This window comes from Garra rufa, chromosome 12 (assembly GCF_049309525.1).
Source record: "Garra rufa chromosome 12, GarRuf1.0, whole genome shotgun sequence".
NCBI lineage: Eukaryota > Metazoa > Chordata > Actinopteri > Cypriniformes > Cyprinidae > Garra > Garra rufa.
The window spans coordinates 5,969,511-5,979,024 of record NC_133372.1 but is presented as its reverse complement, the minus strand read 5'-3'; positions in this window follow the sequence as shown (position 1 = coordinate 5,979,024).

Sequence of the window (9,514 nt, the reverse complement as noted above, 5' to 3'; positions counted from 1 at the left end):
ATAGCAAGCTTTTAAAGGATAACTATTGCCAAAATGCAACCTGGGCTGTTTTTTTACTGTAAACGAGACTAACATATATCTAAAAGCATAATTAGGACAAACGAGCCGTTTTTGAGATTGACCGTGATTTCGTTTTGTGGTCAATGGCCGGTGAATGGGAGTACTAGGGGCATAACTTTGAGCGCATCAAAATCGATATTTTTACAACACTAAGAAGACTCGACACACCATGAAACTTTGCTCGAAGTATCGTCTGGGTCTCTACACATGAACTCCAGCATTGAGAACATTGTTTGTGTACACAGAGTTTACTAAAAAGAAAGGTTTTGAACAACTCACTTTCACTGTTTGGGTTTCCACTCGCGGCCGTCTTGCCAGTCAAGAGGTGTCGATCTCTGAATGCGAGGATTGATAGCTCCTAATGCATATTTCCATATAAATGCACGGCTAATTCGTTGTTTTGTCGCAAGTGAAAAACAATATTAACCTTCTAGTTGTAAAAAGAGCCTCATATAAGCTTAATATTTCGTCCTATGGAGTCCATTCATTCGCATTCGGAGATCGACACCTCTTGACTGGCAAGACGGCTGCGAGCGGAAACCCAAACAGTGAAAGTGAGTTGTTCAAAACCTTTCTTTTTAGTAAACTCTGTGTACACAAACAATGTTCTCAATGCTCGAGTTCATGTGTAGAGACCCAGGCGATACTTCGAGCAAAGTTTCATGGTGTGTCGATTCTTCTTAGTGTTGTAAAAATATCGATTTTGATGCGCTCAAATTTATGCCCCTAGTACTCCCATTCACCGGCCATTGACCACAAAACGAAATCACAGTCAATCTCAAAAACGGCTCGTTTGTCGTAATTATGCTTTTAGATATAAGTTTGTCTCATTTACAGTAAAAAAAACAGCCCAGGTTGCATTTTGGCAATAGTTATCCTTTAAATCAATATTGTGGTAAGGGACAGCATGTTGGGAGGGTTGCAACAGTGTGTTGCAACTGTACCTACAGTGATAGCCATGATAAAAATTGGTATATTAGCTTGACAACATATCATTGGCACACGCTAGCTATGCCTATTAGAAACTAAGAACGCACAGATTAAAATGTTATGTTTTTACAATTTGTCACACAAACAACTTAGACACTATGACCAAAAATCTAATCTTTAAAAAAATTACTTTTTTACCAAGAAAATGATTTTGGGTAGAAGGAATTATCACATGTGACTGATTTCTTCCAGGAAGTATGAGGGGCCAATAAAGCATGTGCAGTATGAATATTATCACGGTATCTTATTCCTGCTTGAAGAAATAAGCAATGTTGCAACTGCCACACGTTGCAACTGTCCCCACTTTCCCCTACATCCTACACATTTTTTCAGTGTAGTTTTATTAATCATACAGATAGCCAAAGTCAACAGCCAAAAAATATAGGCAGCATTATCTCTCAATTTATTTTGCTGTCCAATTTTGCATGATTATATGATTAGTTGCTGCTCTTACAAAAAATACCTTGGTGTTATCTTTATGGTTCTTTCCCAAACATGCCAGATCAGTAATCCAAGAGCATAGAAATGCCTTTTCTTGACGGGCTATAGTTTAAAATGACCTATCTGTCCAGGTCTTCCTCAGATCATCACCCAAACAGTCAGAGAAGTGTTTGGTGTGATGTGAGCAGGTGTGGGCGGGAACTTCTAGTGTGTGAAATAAAACCTGGCTGGATCGGCTGTGGAGGCCGTGTGTGTGTGTGTGTGTGTGTGTGTGTGTGTGTGTGTGTGTCTACCTGTTTGTATTGAATAGTGCCCATTAATAATTTAGCTGCATGGCTGCTGGCTATTATTACAGAAAAATAGTGCAGTGCGTTTGGACACATGCCTCCTGCTTGTAAGTCAATAGAGAACAGTTCACCCAGTAGGACCAGGACAGAGCTCTCTCAAACCCGTGACAAACCTCTCAGCTTTACGTCTTTGTCTACAGTTTCCATTACAAAGGCCTTTGCATAAGGTGTGAACGGTGCTTTAGGAATGAAGCACATTATTATAAGATATTATTAGCTCAAGGCCTGTGTTGAGGGTTGTTTCAGTAAAACAGGGTGAGAAGTTTCTAAAAAAAATAGCATGAAACAACTTTCCATCCTTGCGAAAACCATGCAATTTAACAGAAAATACAGTTCAATTTATTTAATAATGCACCTAATAAAGCTAATTATTACATCTAAATAAGCAAGGATTAATTAAAAATAACAGTAAAGATTTACAGTGTTACAAATGTTTAAAATAATTGTTTTTAATTTGAATATTTTTTGTATTTTTTTTTCAATCAAAGTTAAAATCATCAGCATCATTACTCCATTCTTCAGTGTCACATGATCCTTTAGATAGAAATCATTCTAATATGCCGATTTGCTGTTCAAAAAACTTTTTTTTGATATTTGAGTTACTTTTTCAGGATTATTTGATGAATTAGAAAAATACAACGATCAGAATTTATCTGAAATAAAAAGCTTTTGTAACATTATACACTACTATTCAAAAGTGACGATTAAGGCATTTATAATGTAATGTAATAAATGTTTTTGAGCAGCAAATCAAAATATTAGAATGCTTTCTGAAGGTTCATGTGACTGGAATAATGATTCAGCTTTGAAATCACAGGAATAAATTAAAAATGTAAATATATTCAAATAGAAAGTGGTTATTTTAAAAAGTCAAAATATTTCTAAATTTTAGTTTTTGCTGCACTTTGGATCAAATAAATGGCGTGAACAGAGGAGACTTCAAAACCTTTACTGTTCAAAAACTTTTGACTGGTAGTGTAAATGTTACATCAGTTTCTTTCAAATAAGAAAATGTATCACTGTATCCACAAAAATATGAAGTAGCATAATGTTTTCAACATTGATAATAATCAGAAATGTTTCTTGAGCAACTTTAGCATATTACTATGATTTCTGAAGGATCATGTGACACTGAAGAAGTAATGATGCTGAAAATTCAGCTTTGCATCACAGAAATAAATTACATTTAAAAACGTATTCAAATAGAAAACAGATATTTAAAATGTAAATAACATTTCACAGTATTGCTGTTTTTACTGTATTTCTTTATCAAATAAAAACAGCCTTGGTGAGCAGAGAAGACTTCCTTCAACGAAAATCCCCAAACTTTTATGACCCAGACTACGTTAATTCAGGTTACAGGTTTAATACACTTTGGTTGCCACAAAATCTGGATCCTAAAGCAAAACCAGTTGAGAAGCAGTGATCTAAAGCGATGACATTCATACATATTTAAGCATGGCTTAAGTGTCCAAATCCACTGTATGGGCATTTGCGCATGAGATGTGTCTCATCTGAAATCTTCAGATGGTGAAGTGCGTTTCCTTCCTCTGACATCTCCATTCCTCTGTTCCTTCTGCTTTTTATTCTCTCGCTCTCTCTCTTTCTCTTTACAGAGGAGACCATTTGTTTCTTTTTTGAGTCTGTAGGGATGTGGTAGTGTTTGGTGGGCTGTAAGGTGAAGGGTTTAGATTGAGGGCAGATTTTGGCCAGTTCCGTGCGCGTTTGATACGGTCTGTTATCGATACCGGGCCTGGATGGAGTGGAAATTGTTTGCCGAGTTAATAGCGGTTTGATGATGTCACTGTCAGTGACCTGGGGAAAAATTGACCCCCGTGCGGCAGGAATCGCTAAAATGCCACCCGCGCAATTACGAACTACAGGCCCCAGCGGTCCGCTGCGTTTTGTTTTATGTCCTTCAGAGGCACACAAGCTCTTACGCACGGATAAAGACTCTCTCTCCCACACACACACACACACACATGCATGCATGCATCTTCTAACACACTTATTGCAATCAGAAACACAAATACTGGCAATTTGCATGCAAGCCGTACATTTTGAGTTTTATCTGTGACCTGCATTTAAGTGTGTGCGTGCAACAGAAATGGGGCAGTTACTATGACGATGAAATTTCAGGCGCATAATTTATTCATTAAGAGTAAGACAGCATTACATCACCACGCACTCACTATTTTCACGATTTAGTGTCTCTTTTCCCTTTTTTCCTGTCTGTTAATGTGGCTTTTGATAGGCCTGTTTGGAAACAGGAAGCTTTTTTGGTTAGTATCGGATAAATGTTGACAATCAGTGGGAGTTTTTATGACGGCGTTTTGCGGCACCTGCCTGCATTTGTAATGCTAACAAATCTCATATGATCTGGAAACCACACAAGCGCTTCTAACAACGTTTCTCAAGCACATCCCTCTTCAACATAACAGTCCAAATAGGCTTGTAGCGTATCTATTTGTTTTATCTGTGTATTGTTGTTTTTTTCTATCCCTTTCTGTCCTTTAAAAAGAAAAGACGGAAGAAGGAGCGGAAAGAGAAAATCCTCAGGAGGCATCTATAATTCATGGCTTAGCTTAGTGGCTGGGAAAGAGCGCCATACTGCTGTTCTGAGCTTTATTTGCTGATACCCCCCTTTTCTCCACACACTTCCACTCACTGGCTTTACATGGCCGTGGATTGAGTTTACACACAGGCAAAAGTTAGGTCAGCACAGGTGCAGGGTTCAGGACACATGGATCCTCAAACATTTGCATTTGTTTCGTTCTACCTATTTTTATTCATTTGCCTGTTTGAGTCTGAGTTATTTAAGTCAAAGTCATTCTGTAAAATCATAATTGGTACACATTCTTATTTGACTTAATTATGGATGCAAAACTGGTTTATGCAGTGCGACTTGTGGGACAGGTGTCCAAAATGGGCTTCAGATCTATTCTGTTTTCTTCTCAATATTGTTGCAATTGGTAAAAAAGAAAAGAAAAAGAAAGAAGGAAACTTTTTTCTTTTTTTCCTGTTACATGTAAACAATTTTAATGTAAAAACGTTATAATAAAACGTAATAAACTAATATTTAATATTTCAGATATTTCTCTGTTTGATGTAGAACCTTTGATTTCAAATCCTCTTCATTTTCTTATATATGTGGTCTATGGTTAGACATGTTTATTAAGCCAGGTCTTTCAAAGCCAGATCTCTCCTAAAACATAAAAAAGAAATTTAAAACCTGAACAAAATATAATAGAATGAGTGAACAGAAAAGAAACAAAAACAGACAAGACAGAAGAGTTCCTGAACTGAATAGTCTAGACTAGACTAGACTAGAATAGAATAGAATAGAATAGAACACTGAAGAACAACAGAAGAACAGTATAAAATAGACAAAAGAAAAAAAAAGAACAAATTAGAAGCAGGAGTGAACCAGACAAGACAGAAGCAGAGAATAGAATAGAATAGAATAGAATAGAATAGAATAGAATAGAATAGACAGAAGTGAACAAACTGAATAGACAACAAAAAAATAATAGAATAAAATCTGAAGTAAACCAGAAGAGACAGACGAAGGGAACATGAATAGAATAGAATAGAATAGAATAGAATGTAGTGAACAGACCTGAATAGACAGAAGTGAATAAAAGGGAATAAAATAAATATTAAGTAAATTAGCAGAGACTGAAGGGAGGAGCACCTGAATAGAATAGAATAGAATAGAATAGAATAGAATATAGTGAACAAACTGAATAGACAGAAGTTAACAAAAAGAATAAAATAAATATGAAGTAAATCAGAAGAGACAGAGTGAAAGAGCACCTGTATAGAATAAAATAGAATAGAAAAGAAAAGAATGTAGTGAACAAACTAATTAGACAGAAGTGAACAAAAAAGAATAGAATAAATCTGAAGTAAACCAGCAGAGACAGAAAGGAAGATTGCCGGAATAGAATAGAATAGAATAGAATAGAATAGAATAGAATAGAATAGAATAGAATAGAATAGAATAGAATAGAATAGAGACAGAAGAAGAAAACCTATAGAATAGAAAATAAATTAACAGAACAGTATAAAGTAGACAAAAGAAGAGAACGGAACAGAATAGAAGCAGAAGTGAACTGGACAGGACAGAAAAGAACCTGAATAGAACAGAAAGAAGCAGTGAATAGAATAGAATAGAATAGAATAGAATAGAATAGAATAGAATAGAATAGAATAGAATAGAATAGAATAGAAGTGAACAAAAAGAATGGAATAAAATCTGAAGTAAACGAGAAGAGACAGAAGAAGTGAAAAGCACCTGAATAGAATAGAATAGAATAGAATAGAATAGAATAGAATAGAATAGAATAGAATAATAAATAAACTAGAAGAAACTGGAAAAGAGAATAAACCTGAAATTAATTAAAACAAAACAGAATAGACTGAAGTAAACACACAGAACATGATAGAACCAGAAATTAACTATAAGGGTATTTCTGAAAATTGGCTTTGCCTTTTTTTCTGAAATATTGAAAGATTGACTCACAGCAACATTTCCAGGAATAATAAATAAAACTAAAAATAAATAAATAAAAAGTAAAATCGTAAATTGGAACACATTTACATTTTACTTCACTATGCATGCAAAACTCTTTCATGCAATGCAACTGGTGAGTCAGGATCCAAAATGTTCAGTTGTAGTTCAGCTTTGATTAGTTTGAAGAATAGTGCTTAATGCAAATAATAAAATGCAACTAAACATTAAAGTTAGCACAGTTAAACAAATAGATTTTTTTTTTTTTTTTAATGGAGGAAAAATGCTTCCCACTTTGTTTTTGATAGGCCATGCATCAAACTTTATTCCGTCACCTGGATAATTAAATAGTCTATTTTCCTATATGTCATGTAAACAATTTAGCATATTGTTGCATTTTGTTGTGCAGTTGATAGGAAATGTATTGGCCTGCAATATTTGATATGCAGGACATTTTTGGTTTACTTTTGTATGATAAACAGCTGTGTGGGTCACCAGTTGATGTGAAGCTCTGGTTTAGTGTTGAACTCAGATGAGTGCTGTTCCCTCTCTGTTTGGATTGCTGTCCTGCCGTCATGAATAATAGAGTTGAGGAGTCCCGTGCGTGCGCCATGGCATTGTTCACAGTTTGTGTCACACCAGCGCATGGTTAACTAGGCAAAACAAAAGCTTTTCAATATTTCAGTGTGTTAGGGACGCCGCTGCTGCAAGCACAGGCCTGAGTGAGAAACACACTCACACACACTGAGACACTCAGATTTACACGTAACACATGTAGTTAAATTTAGTTTTTAATTTAGGTTTTAATCATTAAAAATGACTTGGTTTGGAATAAGAATGAGACGTTTTTATCAATGTGCTTTAATTTAAAATTATAAATGATTCATCATAAAATTACAAACTATTTTTAGTGGGATACTTACATACTTATTGCTTGATTTACTTCATACACTCTTAAAAATAAAGGCGCTCTTAAAAATAAAAGGTTCTTCACAGCGATGCCATAGAAAAACATTTTTGGTTCCACAAAGAATCATTCAGTTAAAGGTTCTTTAAAGAACCATCTCTTTCTTACCTTTTCGTAATCTGATGAACCTTCTTTCGCCACAAAGAACCTTTTGCGAAACAGAAAGGTTCTTCAGATGTTAAAGGTTCTTCATGGAACCATATAGACAAAAAAGGTTCTTGTATGGCATCCTGAAGCATCCTTATTATTTAGAGTTTATTATTAGGCATTAAGCAAAAATGAATACTAACGTTTTTTTTTAGCATTGTAACCATATGAGTCTGTCCTACAATGCTGTACATAATTGTCTTAATATGTTGGACAAATAATTTTAGGATGAAAATGTTTTATCACATAATTTTTGAGATTTAAAAAGTCACAATTAAATAAGTGAATTTTGAATTATTTCGTTTAAAGCAGATGGGCAATTTATTAAGAAATATCTGATTGTTTTAAAGAAGTTTCAAACAAATTTGTTCATAGTTTTAATTTGTTAAAAGTCCTTTCTATCTTTCTACAGTATAACGGATAATAATCATTTAAAAAATGACTTTATTTTGGAGGGAAAACAACAGAACAAACATCAGTATTAGTTTTAGTAAAACATCATTTTGTGAAAATTATGATGGTATTATTTGGTTTGTCATACACTTAAACATTTCAAAGTTAAAGTAAAATCTTGTTCATTTTCTTGCCTTTGTGTAAATAATTTTAACAGCGAAGAGTAAAACGCTTTACTTAGCTTTTGAGTGTTCCAAACCATATTCATTTTTATATAACAGATTGACTCGCATCAACATTTTCAGCAAAACTAAATGGTCAAAGTTTAGATTAATAGAACAGAAAACTGACACAATAAATAAACTGGCTACGTGCTCAAATATTCTGACTTGTAGTTGGTTAGTAGTTAGTTGGATTGAAGGAGACACTGTTTTGTTTTAATGTCAAAAACCAAAAAAGCAGAAAATGATGTTACTACAACTCTTATAAATAAAGGTGCTTTAAAAGTTTCCTCACAGCGAGGCCACAGAAGAACCATTTTCAGTTCCACAAAGAACCATTCAGTCAAAGGTTTTTAAAGAACCATCTCTTTCTTACCTTTTTATAATTTAAAGAACCTTTTTTCACCACAAATAAGGGTTTTTCAGATATTGATGGATTTTTATGGAACCATTTAGACAACAAAAGGTTCTTCTGTAGCGTCATGAAGCACCTTTATTTTTAAGAGTGTAACTGCATGTGCCCTAAAAGTGTGATTCCAGTTTCATACTAAACTCTATGCCTTTTAATTCTGTTTTACAACCCAGTCAGGCTCTTTAGTTTTAATGTCATCGGGCAGGAGCTGTAGTGTTGTAATGCAGGTGTCTCTGATTCTGCATGGACCAATTGTCCATATATGATTTCAATACACAGTCCAGTCAGAACTCTGAAGAATGGCTTCTCTCGGTGCTGATTATGGCTCATGGTGGTATTGTTATGCAAATGGTGCTTTGCATTATTGAGCTGAAAGACTGTCAGAGTGCCACACAGCCAAAAAACTGGTAAAAACTGTAATTAAACATATAGATACACACTATGGAGATTTTATGTTAGTCGATAAAGCAGAAGTGTGTCAGTCAGTGCAGAGAGACAGATTCAGATCTAACCACGGGCCCTTAATGGCCCTCACAGAGCCCAGGGGCCTCCCGCTGAGTTATCAGCTAATTACTCACTGCTTAATTGAGCTTGACTCAACATGCCTTAAATCAAACTCAAACAGATCTCATCCAATCCCAATTTGGAGATGGAATTATGTGTGTTGTAAACTCTTAGAAAAACGAGGTATGAAACTATCACTTGGGGCGGTTCTATTTTGAACAGCACTGATTTAAATACAGCAAATATGTACCTTTATACATGCTAACATCCCAACATTCAAGCAAGTTATGAACAAACATTCCACCTGTAACTTTATGTTCTTGAAATATTATGATAAAACACTAGTTAAACATCATTCATGGAATGTTTTGTCCTGAAACATTTTAGAATGTTCATGTAACGTTTTCTGAATGTTACTATGTTTCAAAATGTTCAGAGAACATTCAAAAGTAACATTTGCTTGCAAAATGATCAAATGGAATGTATCTATATGTTGCATATCAATATAATTTAATTGTA